At 38.3% G+C, this 12,378-nt stretch overlaps 1 protein-coding gene across 2 annotated transcripts in view; it reads left to right on the forward strand.

Moving 5' to 3' along the window:
* The first annotated feature begins 427 nt into the window (after window positions 1-427).
* Window positions 428-12,378, forward strand: part of PALS2 (protein associated with LIN7 2, MAGUK p55 family member) — a 104,327-nt gene continuing 92,376 nt past the window's right edge. The window contains exon 1 of one of the 2 annotated variants that reach the window (XM_017863941.1): window positions 428-508. The gene's annotated coding sequence lies outside the window, so the exon portion shown is untranslated. The remainder of the gene's footprint in view (window positions 509-12,378) is intronic. The other variant, XM_017863942.1, reaches the window with a different exon arrangement.

Below are 12,378 nucleotides of genomic sequence, written 5' to 3' on the forward strand. Positions count from 1 at the left end.
CGCGGGCGGGGAAGCTGCTGGCCGCCCCCAACCCGGCCCGCGCGGAAGGGGTGCTCTGCCGGGCTCCTGGCTCTCTGGCTGCCGGCGAGCGTCCGGCCGGGCCCGAGCTCGGCAACGTGTCTGGCCCATACTGCTGGCAGTCGTTCCCCACGCGCTCCCTGGCGCGGCCCCGGCTGGGGCTAGGGCCGCAGACGCGCGGGGCCCCATCGGGTGCGGAACTCGGGTGCCGACACCTCTGCGGCGGGAGTCGCGGTGGAGCCTGGATGGAGAGCTGGCCCGGGGGCGGCGTTGCTGTGACTGACACCTCCGGGGTCTGTCCCAAGAGGGGGCGATTCTCCCGGCTCCCGCTTCTCTCCCGAGCTCTGAGTTCCTGGGGGAGGAAGCTTTCTGCAACTACCGCCGCTACTTCCGAGGTACGAGACTCCAGTTGTTTGGCCAAAGTGGCTTTGGGCCGAGCACACGCTGCCCCGGGGACGTTCGCTGCTGAGATCGTGCTCGCGGATCCTGGGTATGTTTGTCGGAAACCACATAGGTGCCGGGGCTTTTTTTTATTTTTGGCTGGGTGGAGGGTCAGCAGGGGAGTCGATTGAGGTATCCGATCGTGTGGTGACAGGATGTAGATTGGTTGGTAGATGTTTTTTGCAGAAGGAGTTTTTAATACTTTTTTGGGAGTTTATTCTCAATCCTACCAGTTTCTGGGATTGCAGCTCGAGATTACATTTATTAAACTTCCATCAGTTGGGTGTGCATCTGTGTAGGGGGAGGGGGTGAAGCGAGGAAGAGAATTGAAGACTGACGGGGAAGCTCAGAAAATTCTCCGCATTACTTACAAACAGCCGGGTAAGGTCAGGCTAGCCACGTTTCTTTCCTACGCCTTTGGAGAGTGTTGGAATTTTACTTTGTGCTTCAAGTATATTACAAGTGGTCTTGTAATGTTGCTGAGAACGTTTGGGGTGCGTTAAAATGCTCTGCAATTGGGGTATGATTTAGCAGCCATTTCTTCCCGTGAAATCCTGCAAATCATTTGTAAACTTATGTTGGTCGGATATACCAGGCGAAGTAACATTGTTAGTAATGCGGTATATAGTTTCCGTATATAGGTATAGCAACGAACCTCAAGTAATATTGCTTATTGTAGTCTTCTACTGTGCAATGATGATAGGGTAGTCGGCCTGGTTATAGTTATGTCTTCAGAGGCCTTATTAACAGTAAACAAAGAACTTTTGTGGGTTGTGTCATTTTGAGGTCATCTGTACCTTAAATCTGTCATATATTTAAGTAGGTGTTTGCATGTGTGTTCGCACGATGTGTTACTCTTTAAGGTCCATGTTTCTTTTATTCTAGACTACGGTTACATAATACACAAATGGTAACACTTTTAATTGTTCAATTTCGTCCTATGGAGACTGCACACCATCTTTATGAAAGAGGTGTGTATGTGCCCTTACTGATGCCACTGAATTCTTTTCCATCTGAAATGTCAAAATGAATTATTTTACATTCTAGGTTAAATCAACACTGGAAAAATTAAGGTGCTTAAGCAAGTCTAGTAGCTCTATATAAGACAGAATCTTTTTTTTCCTTTAGGCCAACTGCTGAATTTTTTTAAATGAATCATATTTTTAAACATTTGAGGGAGCAGTTTGCTTCTGAGTCTCATTTTAGGCTGAAATTGTTCCAGAACACTACATAGCCTGCTTCTCTCTTTCTCTCCCGACTCCCCCTCTTTTTAGCTTGAGATAACCAAGAAGACATAATTGTGACTCTGTGTTATCTTTTTTTAAAGTTGTTTTAAAATTGAAGTTGCTTGTTTGAATATTTACTATCCCTTTACATGCTTTACTACTTAATAATGGATTAGCAGAAGACAACAGATGTTTTAATTAAATGCCTTTCATATTTTTGACATCTGAACTTTGTTAAAATTGAGTAGCATCATATTATTGCTGAGAGAGTTACACATAATACAGGGTTGGTGCTAGTCAAAGGCTAATTGTAAAAAAACAGCAAGAAAATAAAATTAGAAGAGGTAAGAGGACCCATTTATACTTTTGACATCACTTACTCTAATATAAATTACCTATTGCTAGGTGGTTTTTGAAAAAGAGTATCTTGTAAAATTCACATTAGGTATATAATAGTTAATAGTTTTTCTTTCCAGAGTGATTCATTTGATGAGTGATTAGATTTTTTTTTTTTTTTAATCAGAACTCTACTGCAGGTAAGTATAGTTAACCATGTAAGTGATGTGCTGTTTATTTCAGGAAGAATGAACACTTACCCGTTTGATAAATATTGAACTAATTGGGAATATGTCAATTATTCCTTAAAACTTATGCAGAGAAAAATTATGCTACTTTTGTTTTAACTGTAGGTTCTTTCTTTAGAAAAGTAGTCTTCACATTTATAAATATAAGAGCAGATAAGCACAAGAGATCTCTTCCTTGATATGGTGCTAGTATTGAATTAAAGATTTTATTTTTTTGTTGTAGGAACCAGTTTTGCTTAGTCTTCCTGTTCAGTCTCACAGAAGCTGCAATGATTTTCCTCCTTTTCTGTTACTTGTATCTGACCACTGGGGGGAGACTTTACAATTGGGCTTGACCATATTCCTCCTTTACATACATTGGCTGCTAATCATCCTGGGCACTTTGCCAAACTGCTCCTAAGTGTGCTGAGGAGGGTGCACTCAGAAGCAAGTCTCAAGGTGTTTAATGACTTTTCTTTCTTTAACTCACACCATGCTTACAAAGTATCATTCTTTATATACTGTATTATTAACAGTCTACTGTTAAGTGGTCTAAGTATGCCTCTAACATAACGAAAGATAAGATTCCTGAATACATTATAGCTTTCAAAGATCCGACTTTACTTGCATTAATCTTAGAGGCAGTGTAGGTTTAATTACTTGCTTGGTGTACACAGATATTAGTTGTCTGGAAGGATCTGGAAAGATCATCACTCTTCTGTGAAGTATATCTATATCCAAACCTCTTTAAACAAATTGGTCTCCTCTTATAAAAAGCTTTTGGAGGAGAAGGTATTGAAGCTAAATTTTAGTGTTCATTTCACCACAGAGGGGAGGTTCTTCCTTCATCATAGTCATAGAGATAAGATTAAAGCCCACAACTTTGTTGACCATTAAGCTGTGACCATTATTACCAGGTGTGATAAGTCAAAAGCCTGGTTTCTGCTTTTTCTTTTCTGACAGTATTTAACCTTGTTAATGTCCAATTCAATAATAATGAATTCAGTAAACAGAGGCTGCTACATTTACGGTACTTTAGAAAGAACTTAAGTTTTATGATCTTCCTTAATTATGATAGACTAATTCAAAGACCTTTCTATAATCTTTATCATAGTAAATATATTCACAGAGTAACGAACAGAACAAAGTTAGTTTCTATGTTCTTTAATCCTTGGTCATTTTCCTTCTTTCCTTTAAGATGACTTTACTCTCCGGCCGGGCAGGGTGGCTCAAGCCTGTATCCCAGCACTTTGGGAGGCTGAAGACGGGCGGACACGTAGGTCAGGAGATGAAGACATCCTGGCTGACACGGTGAAACCCCGTCTCTACTAAAAAAATACAAAATCACCGGCGAGTTGGCGGGCGCCTGTTAGTCCAGCCTACTCAGGAGGCTGAGGCAGGAGAATGGCGAAACCCGGGAGGCGGAGCTTGCAGTGAGTTGAGATCCGGGTCACTGCACTCCAGCCCTGGGACAGAGCCGAGATTCCTCTCAAAAAAAAAAAAAAAAAAAAAAAAAAAGAGTTACTCTCATGCCAAAAATTCCCCCCTTTTTTCCCTCTTTACTTTTATTTTATTTTATTTTTTTAAATGAAGTGTACTAGGAGAGATACTTTCTGCTTAGGAATATTTTCATTTCTGGCTAACTTTAGGATTGTGTTAAGTACTTGGAAATGTAAGTTTCTAAAAGCCTGTCAGAGTTATCTCTGATTCAAGGCAGAATGAGAATTAAAGACAATATAATGAGTATTTCATAAAGCTCAAGTTATTTTCAAATCCTTTCTACTGCTTGCTAGTTTTGTACGTGATTTAATCCCTCCTTCACCAGTTTACATCTTTTCCTCTTAAATCCATCATTTCTTTACCTTCTTCTTCCACTTTTTGCTATATTTCATCTTCGTTGCCCTTCATTTTGTTCCTCATCAATGCTGTGACTTGCTCCTAACTTAGGGCTTTTACACTCTGTTCACTCTTTTGGGAACTCTTTTCCTAAATCATTACATGAGTGACTACTTTTCATCATTTCATGTTGTAGTTCAAATATCACCTTTTCAGACAAGCGTTGCTACCTAACCATCCTTCCAGAATGACACTAGCCTCATCCCCCTCTATCCCTTTACCTTTTTTACTTAAAAATTTCTGCAAACTATTTATCACTATCTGAAATTATATTTTTGTATTATTTTATAATCTCCGTACTCACTAGAATATAAGCCCCATGATATCAATGATCTTGTCTCTCTTTGTTTTTCTTTTTGAGATAGAATCTCACTCTGTCACCCAGGCTGGAGTGCAGTGGTGTGATCATGGCTCACTGCAGCCTGGAACTCCTAGTCTCAAGTGATCCTCCCACCTCAGCCTCCTGGTAGCTAGGACTACAGGCAACAACCACCATGCCCAGCTAATTGGAAAAAAAAAAAAAATTGTGGAGAGAGAGTCTTGCTGTGTGTGTTGCCCAGGCTGCTCTCAAACTCCTGACCTCAAGGGATTCTCTCTCCTCAGTGCCTCAAATACTGGGATCATAAGCATGAACCACCATACCCTGCTGATCTTGTCTCTTTTGATTAACACTGTGTTTCAAGGACTTAGACCTGTTCCTGGCACATAGCTGTCATTAAATAAATCATCCTTTAAAAAAATCTGAGGTCATGTTCTGCCTGAGGTTTCGGTGTTAAAATGCTCCTTTATAAAATGATAGTACTATAGTAAACAGGCCTCTTTTGGCCATAAGTAATAGAAATCCTTTCTAGTTATTATAAAGGGGATTTATCGTTAAGATGCAGCCAGTGTCCGATGGAATGCAAGGACTGGGACTCCAGTGCCTGCAGGGCACATTATATCTTTTCTCTGTTCTTCTCTGTACATTTGCTTCATTCCTTCTCTTGTTGCAGAGGACCACTTCTAGTCCTCTTAGTGGAAAATATGGCCACCAGCAGCTTCTGAGTTTTCATAGTACCAGCCCAGGAAACTGGAGAAAGGTTCATCTAGTTCTTCCCTGTTCAATAAACTATATCTCATTATTAGAACTTGGTTGTACTTGCTGTAACCACATGTAATGGGATTAAACAGACAATCCAAGTAGGTGCCCCTGTGATAATTAATGTTCATACTTGTTCGTCTGCTGCAAAACATTCATCTCTCCTCTTCTTAAATTTGATCTTGAAATCTGAAGTATCTGAAAAGCACTCTCCTGGAAATATAGAAAAGAAATGTGATATCTTTCATGGGGGTGATTTGCGGTTTGATTGAGGAAGATAAAATATATACAAAAAGGAAATAAAATAAAAATAGCATGATGATAATGGAGGAACTGGTAGAAATATTTGCAATTTGTATGATAAACAAGAGTCTAACTTCCTTAATATTTAAAGTGCCTACTAACCAATTAGGAAAAGACCAACCATCAAGTGGGCAGAGATCATGAGTTGAGTAATTCTCGGAAAAGGAAATGCAAGTGTTTTGTAAGCATCTGAAAAGGTATTCAACCTCACACATAGTACAAATATTATAAATAAAAACTATGAGATACTGTTTCACCTACTGACAGATGGAAAATGATAATACTTTTGAAGAGGGTAGAGGTTAACAGGGGCTTTCACGTTGGTGGTGGAAGCACAAATCAATAAAATCTGATGTGGTTGAAATTTCTGAAGAGCATTAAGGTAAATAGAAAAGGCTGGAAATATGCATTAATTGATATAGATGTTTGTGAGAAGGTAAAAAGTTAATACACAACTTATTTGAACACTAACTTGCATTGCTTTGTTTTTGGCTAAAGTCATAAACAAACTGAAACAGCAGGCCTCCTCCCCCAAAAAGAGAGATCTTTGGGTGGTATTTAGTTACCCCTTTCCATCTTCTCCATTCCCCTTTCTTCTATCCCAGTACTGGTAAAGTTGTTTATAAATCTCTTGAGATTTTCAGATACTTTGTATCCTTCACACAGCCCAGCACTTTGTTCACTACTTAGTAGCACTAAGTAAAGATTTAATTGAAGGAGCTTAGCTTACTACATTTTATAGACCCAGTTCATAATTTTATGCTTTTGAAAGAAATCTTTTATAAAAGTGATTTTGAATTTCATTTGATAAATATACTTAGAATATTTATTAGAATAGGCAATAGAGCAATTTTTTATAAATCTTGGTTTATTGTATAGCATATTAATAGAACTTTACTTTTTCATAGTTCCTTTGTTCTGTAGGATATTATTAGATATTAGTTGGGTAGGGTTAATGTTTTTAAAAGGTAGAATAGGGCAGCTGGACATATGTGGGACTTTTAAAGAAAAGTTTATGAGAAAGTGTGGGGAAAGTGATTCTCTGAGCAGACTGGGGGTCATATGCTTAGAAAAGGAAAAGTGAAGGGTGAGGGCTTCATTTACAGAAATTCTGTGGTGGAACTCAGAGGGGTACATCTTGGGAGAAGTTTTAACTTAGGAAAATACTAAGCTGATTTACTTAAATGCATGCTTCAAGGATAAATATATACTTTCTATTTTGTTCTGTAGGTCATTTTTACCATGAAGTGACTCTGGCAGGGATTCTTTACCTAAATGGGCATCAAAATCCTTTGGAGGTATCCTACACTAAAGGATTCTAGTTTAGTAGGTCTGGTATGGGGCAGGAGCATGTTTATATTGTTAAAATCCCCAAGAGCCAGTATTTTAGTGTAAAATAGTACTTCCTGTGGAATATTCCGTTTTAATAATGAAATCATTCAACAAAGCTTTTGAGGTTGTATATCATTTAGGTAACTCTAATGCTGGAACTTGGTCTCACCAGGTCAATACGTTTGCGGATATCTCGTTGATCCCCATTGCTTTACTCTCTTGCGTACTCTTCCCTCCTCTGCCTTCTTCTTTCTTTTCTGCTAATGAATATTCAGGCATGGTTCTCCAAGGAAGCCATCATTAGATGGCCTCATCCATAATTTATCTTTTCAGTACAGAACAAAGTATAACACAGCGCTTATACAATGGGCAAATACACTCATCACATGAGAAGATGATTTGTGTGTTTTCATTCATACCCAGTTTTACTATTTGAGCTTCCTTGTTTTTATCTTCTTGCTATCAGGAGGTTGGCATTTAGTCATAGTTAATGCTGATGTAAGCATTTGGTAATATTATTGATACCACCATGTTTCAAGGTCTGTGTTAAGTGCTCTCCACACATTATCTCATTTGCTTGTTGCAGATTTAAAATTATATTTTAAGTCACTAAAATCTTTTATGATTGTATTAGTTTTTTGTGACTGTTGTGACAAATTGCCACACACTTAGTGACTTATAAATAAATTTATTTTCTTACAATTCTGAAGGCCAGACATCTGAAATCAGTATAATTGGGCCAAAATGAAGGTGTCAACAGGGACAATTTTCCTCCAAAGAATCTAAGGGAGAACTTACTTGTTACCTTTTCCAGTTTCTGGTGGCTTCTGGCATTCCTTGGCTTGTGGCTACACACTGCAGTCTTCAAGGCCAGCATTTCAAATCTCTCTCAACTCTGTGTTTTTCATTTCCCCACGTGTGTGTATGTGTGTCAGAGAGAGAAATCTCCCTCTGCGAAGGACACTTGTGAGGGCATTTAGTGCACTCTGGAATAACCTCCCATCACAAGATCTTTAATCACACCTGTGAAACTTTCCAAATACGGTGACATTCACAGGTGTCAGGAATTAAGACATAGATAGCATGTGGAGGGGGAGACTATTATTCAGCCTACCATAATGGTAATTTAAATGGTTCAAAGAAGGGAGGAGGAGCTGATAAGTCTTTTTGTCCCATCTTCATCACTTTCTAAGTCAGTATTTCTCAACAGGGATGACTTTGCTGAACCCTCTTCAGGAATATTTGTCACAACTGAGAAGGTGTTGCTACTACTATGTATAAGGTATAGGTCAGGGATGCTGCAAACAGTGCACAGGGCAGCCCGTCTCAACAAGGAATCATCCAGCCCAAAATGTCAGAAGTGATGAATCTGAGAAACGTTATTCTAAAGGCAGCTATTGCCAATAGCTTTTTTGGGGTATCCAGAAAAAATTTTGATGCCTCTATTATGAGTAAAAGCATTTAATCTGATATGATCAGAACTTGTGATAGTTTTGGCTGATTGAAAGTGATTTAAGTGAAGAGTCATAAAAAACGATTCACACATATCTTAAATAATATATTACTTAAAAATCTACATTCATGTGTCAGTCTTGTCTTTGAGTATGTGTCTTTTGCCAGGAGCTCTGGGTCATCATTCTTATATAAGCCAATGCATTATCACTGGTTACCAGCTTTCGAGTGAGAACTTAAAAGTTTGTGAAGCAGTCTGCGTATAAGATCTAGATTTCTAATGTTTTATGACTCCTCAATTGTTTATACTTGTTTTACCCTTAATTTACAGCAGTTTATCATTCTGTTTTGTTGTTTTGTCACTTGCTTTTTTGGGGGGGGGGTTTCTTTCCAAAGCATCAGCTGATTTTCATATAAACAATATAACGCCCATCATCTTGTATCAGATACAACATGTGATGCATATAAAGAAAATGAAATCCTATTTTGTAACAATTGCTTACTAAGGAATTGGAAGTACTAATTCTAGTCGCAGTTCATTTGAACAGCATCCAATCTGGTGATATAGTGAGGGCTAATGTCAGTTGTTTACAAATTCTTGAATGTTTCAGAACGTTCTGTTCTAGTTCTGTAATGGCAGAGTTTGTAAATAATCTATAGAATATTACTATAAATACTTTATTGGTATTACCAGCTTAGTGCTTGAGTTACTTTTCTAAAAGAAACATTGATTTTTTTCATTAACTATAATAAATATTATTTGAAGTTTGAATGTGGCTATCTTCGAGTGGATTTGTCTTTTTATTTACTAGAATATGTATGTCTATGTGCACATAATAAATTGTTATATGGAAAATCTAACTTTAGTTACATAAATAAAAAATTATTTGCCTTTAGTTCCTATTTTAATATCCTTCTAGCTCCAAGCTAGAAGGTATAAGAAACTCAGATAATTGGGTTTCTTATAGAGAGCTTTGATATAAGAAACTCAGATAATTGAGTAAAGAAGTTTATTAAAGTTGCTTTTTTTTGAAATGATAATCATGCTTTTTTTTTTTTTTTTTGAGACGGAGTCTTGCTGTGTCGCCCAGGCTGCTGGAGTGCAGTGGCACGATCTCGGCTCCCTGCAACCTCCGCCTCCCGGGTTCAAATGATTTTCCTGCCTCAGCCTCCTGAGTAGCTGGGATTACAGATGTGTGCCACCATGCCCAGCTAATTTTTGTATTTTTAGTAGAGACGGGGTTTCACCGTGTTGGCCAGGATGGTCCTGAACTCCTGACCTCGTGATCTGCCTGCCTTGGCCTCCCAAAGTGCTGGGATTACAAGCGTGAGCCACGATGCCCGGAAATCATGCATATTTTTATACAAATCAATTTAAATGTTTTTTATTTTTTAACTAGTAATCTTTTGGAATGGAGCTTCATAAAAAAACTGTAAACCCCATTTTTAAAGGGTTGGAATATCTTGTGAGACAAAGTAGTCTCGGTTTGTCATCACCAACCCTTAGCATTAAGCTCTTGAAAACCAGTAGGTGGAGAAATTTTCCATGAAGGAATTTAATAATCTTTATAAAGTTTTACTATTCACCCAAATGTTAGATTATCATTTTATGCTACTCAATTTGGAAATACCAGATACTATACAATTAGTTTCCATTCACCATTACTTTCTTGAAAGAAACTTTTCAGGACTTCCAGTAAGGCCCCCCGCCCCCAAATAAAGTGCTTATAAATCCTAGGAGGCATTTTTGAGGGCATTTTATTCAGATCCTTTCTTATGTTCACTTAAAAGTTATTGATTCCAACTTCTGTCCTAGAGATAGCATAACTTGGATGTTTGAGATTAAAAAAAAATAAGCTTTTAGTAACCTTTATTTAACTCGCTCAGCTTGCTATAGCCAAGTTGGTATTTATAGTTTGTTTCCACCCTTGATAATTTCATGCCAGTACTCATCAGAATGTAACCATGGAACACTGACTTGGCTCTGTCTGTCCTTATGAATATCTCCATCCCCTCCTTCCCAACACACTGCAATTCTAGGCTGCAAATTTATTTTATCTCTGCCTCTGTTATCTCTTCTAAGAGTGTGCACTGCTAATATCTTCTACTCCTACTCTGCCATCAATCTAGTTCCCTTCTCTTTTATCATCCAAACCTGGAGTTCCTTCTTTCGCAAATTATCTCCAAAAAGAGCAACTTAGAATTACTCTCCAGTAGAAATTTTCACTAAAAGCGAATCTGTTTATATATGTATATACTGGTATTACACAAATAAAAAGATTATATAGTTTATTTGAGGGAAGAAGCAGTTTCTTTGTATTCCCCCAGTCAGGCATCATCCATTAACATAGGCTTTGCTATTTTTGTTCTTTTTAATTGAAGATGTTAGGCGAAAACACAGTTTAGCCATATAAGTAGTGTTTTATCATGTGTGGCAGACTGTAAGTTCTGAAAGAATTCAGAAGAAGAAATGTTCACCTTTGGGGAGAGACTTGCTACTTGATTGAGTTAATTTTGAGATGAGTTCAGGGACTCATTTTAGCTCTAAAATTTTATTCTACAAAAGCAAGAGATAGGTCATAAACTGGGTAAGTGTGGAATAACCAAGGAAAAAAGTAGTCCTTAGATGGGATGAGTAACAAAAGTGAAGGCATTTAGGTGAGAATTAGATATGTGGTTGTGCATATAGGAAGTAAAATGATCGTTGTGGTTAGAACAGAGAGTTTATATTAAGGCATAAGAGTGCATTAGGTTGAATAGACGGAAAGCTAGATATTAAGAAGAGAAAGTTAAACATCCCCAGAAAATCATGTTTTTCTAATGCAATCTGGTCATTAAAATGGTTTTTTAACATGTTTGGTGTGATAGTCTTACATCGAGTGGATTACAGTGAAGAAGAGAATGGTAGGAAGAGGCTTGTGGTGGTAATTTAAAGGTGAATTAAGGAGAGCCTGAAAGACATTGGTGGCAGAGGGAAGGGAGAGTAAAAGATAAATATAAGGACGTTGCAAATTCACCATGACAAGCCAAATGACATAGGGTATCTTGAGGCTTTCAAGGAATTCCTAGGTGAAGGCAGTCTCTGGATTTTCAGGGTTTGGAAATTCCCCGCACCCACCCCCCAAGATTCTAGTGTTTTCCCCAGAATAAACCCTGGTCTTGTTTTAAAGGTTTTTGTTTTGTTTTGGGGTTTTTTTTTTTTTTTTTTGGTTATTTTATTTTTAAATAAGTTGTTATTGCCCCTAGATTTGAGCAGGTTGTTCTCATGTTTGACTCATTTATTACTAAAGGATGGAAAAGTTCTTTAGAAACTACCTACCTGGGTATTAATTAGTTGGTCAAATATCTTTTATCCCCGCATTATATACTGTTAAAAACAATGGAAGGACGTTAACTGGAATGACGATGGATGAGTGTGGGTACTGTCATATGGGGAGGGAAAGAGCAGAGGAACTTTTAAATTATTAAATTATTATTATTAAATTAGAAGAACTGAGAAGGATACTGATAGGAATATATAATTTTTTATTTTATTTTATTTTATTTTGTTTTATTTTATATTTTTTATTTTATTTTATCTTATTTTTGAGACGGAGTCTCGCTCTGTCGCCCAGGCTGGGGTGCAGTGGCGCATTCTCAACTCACTGCAAGCTCCGCCTCCCGGGTTCACCCCATTCTTCTGCCTCAGCCTCCCAAGTAGCTGGGACTACAGGCGCCTACCACCACGCCCGGCTAATTTTCTGTATTTTTTGTTAGAGACGGGGTTTCACTGTATTAGCCAGGATGGTCTCGATTTCCTCACCTCGTGATCTGTCCCCCAAAGTGCTGGGATTACAGGCGTGAGCCACTGCGCCCAGGTATTTTTCACTTTTTTAAGATAGCGTCTCCCTCTGTCACCCAGTTGAGTGCAGTGGCCTGATTGTAGCTCACTGCAACCTTGAATTTCTGGGCCCTAATGATCCCTCCCAAGTAACTGGGACTACAGGTCCACACCACTATGTGCAGCTATTTTTTTTTTTTTTTAAATTTTTGTAGGGTCCAGGTCTCACTGTGTTGTTGCCTATCCTGG

Source organism: Rhinopithecus bieti, unplaced genomic scaffold (genome assembly GCF_001698545.2).
Source record: "Rhinopithecus bieti isolate Rb0 unplaced genomic scaffold, ASM169854v2 scaffold_73130, whole genome shotgun sequence".
Lineage (NCBI taxonomy): Eukaryota > Metazoa > Chordata > Mammalia > Primates > Cercopithecidae > Rhinopithecus > Rhinopithecus bieti.